This window comes from Penaeus chinensis, chromosome 25 (genome assembly GCF_019202785.1).
Source record: "Penaeus chinensis breed Huanghai No. 1 chromosome 25, ASM1920278v2, whole genome shotgun sequence".
NCBI lineage: Eukaryota > Metazoa > Arthropoda > Malacostraca > Decapoda > Penaeidae > Penaeus > Penaeus chinensis.
Window position 1 is genome coordinate 20257061 of NC_061843.1, and position 2500 is coordinate 20259560.

The window sequence follows — 2500 nt, forward strand, 5'->3', positions numbered from 1 at the left end:
CTTGTCTCCGAGGAGTGTTGTAGGACAGGACTAAAGATCTCTGCAGCCAAATCCAAAGCCATGGCTCTGAAATAGAAAGTTCAAGGCACAAGTCTGAAAATCCAGGGAGTGGAATTGGAATGGGTCCAGGACTTCCTATACCTTGGGGTAAGGATAGACCCTCTTCTTCCAGAAGGAGGTCCAGTACCTTGTTGACCGAACCAAAGCAATACTGTCTGTCATGAGAGTAATGGCTGGGAGATGCATAGGAGCCAGACACAAAGTACTAAGATAATTCTATGTACACGCTGTCCGGCCCATTGTGGACTATGCCTCAGTCACTTTAATTGGCGCCAAGAAAAAGTACACAGACAAATTGGATCATTCTGGGCGCCCCGAGGTGGACGAAGGTCCTCAACCTCCTGATGGAGGCAAACCTTCTCCCCCTGGACTCACGAATCGATCTAATGGCAACACAATTCCTGTCAAAGGTCATCCAGGCTCCCAGGAACACAAGCCTAAGACAAAAATTAGTCAGACGCCTCGAACAAGACAACGAGCTCTTTGCAAACAACTCCTGGCTGTCTCACACAGCCAGAGTGTTGATACACCATCAGCTCAAAGAACAGCTTCTTGCTAAGGGCATGGACTCCCCCCACTCCGACTTTGCCGAAGCCCCGCCGTGGGCACAGAGCTTGAAAGAGTTCAATATAATGAGCCTGTCAATGAAAAAGAGCCTATACCCCACGCCTAGTCAAAAGGCAGAAGCCCAGAGGGTCATTGCAGCCATCACTCCTCCGGGTAGTAGAACATACTTCACAGATGGATCGGTCGATCCCTTGAGCCACACTGCAGGCGCCGGCTTTGCAGGAAGGGATGCCATGCAATCCATGAGGGTAACAGACAACGACACCTCGCTACAGGCAGAGGCAGTTGCAATCATGGGAGCCCTAGGCCACGCGTCCCTAAGGGAAGGACACGTGGTCATACACACAGACTCCAGGGCAGCCATTGACTGTCTTCAGCACAGTTCACCCACAGACCACGATTCTCACAATGGCACAGAGAATTCTTGCTCAGGGTAAAAGAATTATCATCAACTGGGTCCCAAGCCACATCGGCATCAGAGGGAACGAGCTTGCTGACAGACTAGCCCTCGCTGGCAGGGGTATGCCCCCAAATCCCATGACGATAAAAACAAGCCGAAAATTACTTAAGGAGAAGAGTGACTTTGTCTGTCGTACCTTCCTTCGGCACCTTCACAGAGAGGAAACGAGAACCTCCCCTCAGCCAGCTGGTACTCAGACGCCACAGGCTATGAACCACTGGCACTCTCTGAAATAATCAACAGAGGTACCGAAGTCATTCTTCACAGAATGCGCCTAGGTTAACACTGTGCATGGCAGATTATCACAACAATCGAACGAGAAGAGAGGTGCTGTATGCACTGCGGCGAGCCGAACGCCACACTAGTTCACTACTTAGAGAATTGTGAGCATACAGAATTCCCGAGACAGGGACCGCCTACAACAGCCGCCATGCTGGTAAAGATATGCTTAGAACTTCGCAAATCATAAACAACAACAAAAATCAGTAGTTGTCCAATGACTTTGACGTGTGTGCTTCCTCCCGCCATTTGACCTCGCCTGCTCCGCTAGATCCTCTCCCTTCTGTTTTGTAAATATCCTGTTGTTTAGTGTAAATAGTGCCCTTTAGCATTAAAACCTTGCCGGGCCATAGTTACAAGGCCCGGGCGAAATTAGAACTTCGCAAAGCATAAACAATAATTAAAACCTTGTGTGTTTCCTCTGGTGTGTTCACGTTGACATGGCCGCTCTGATACCTGAAAACAAACCCTGACAGTGTGTGTGTGTGTGTGTGTGTGTGTGTGTGTGAATTTATAAAGCTAACACTTGTGCCACGGTGGTAACTTCCCCTACGACACCTGCGTTTGACTTCTCAGGTTCATGATATTACATGTCGTTTTCTCGCCGTGAGATCGGGCTCGAACCAACAGTTGGAGCGCAGGCATTTATATATGTGTATTTATGTATGTATGCATAACACACACATACACACATATAAATATATATATGAATATCTATATATACATATAAATAAATATATATACATATATATAAATAAATATATATACATATAAATATATATATTTATATATATATATGTATATAAATATATATATATATATATATATATATATATATATATATATATATATATATGTGTGTGTGTGTGTGTGTGTGTGTGTGTGTGTGTGTGTGTGTATATATATATATATATATATATATATATATATATATATATGTATATATATATACATATATACTTATATATAACTATATTTATATATATACATAAATATATATACATATATATAGATATATTTGCATAATTATTATATTATAACATTATAATATAATATAATGTAATAGACGAAACGTATGAAATAACGAAACGTATGAAATAATGAACTCTAAAGCAATAAGTTACAATGAATTTA

General features: G+C 42.6%; 1 protein-coding gene across 2 annotated transcripts in view; it reads right to left on the reverse strand.

Moving 5' to 3' along the window:
• LOC125038566 (prolow-density lipoprotein receptor-related protein 1-like) overlaps positions 1-2500 on the reverse strand; it is a 12882-nt gene that overhangs the window by 7986 nt on the left and 2396 nt on the right. The gene's annotated exons all lie outside the window — the stretch shown is intronic.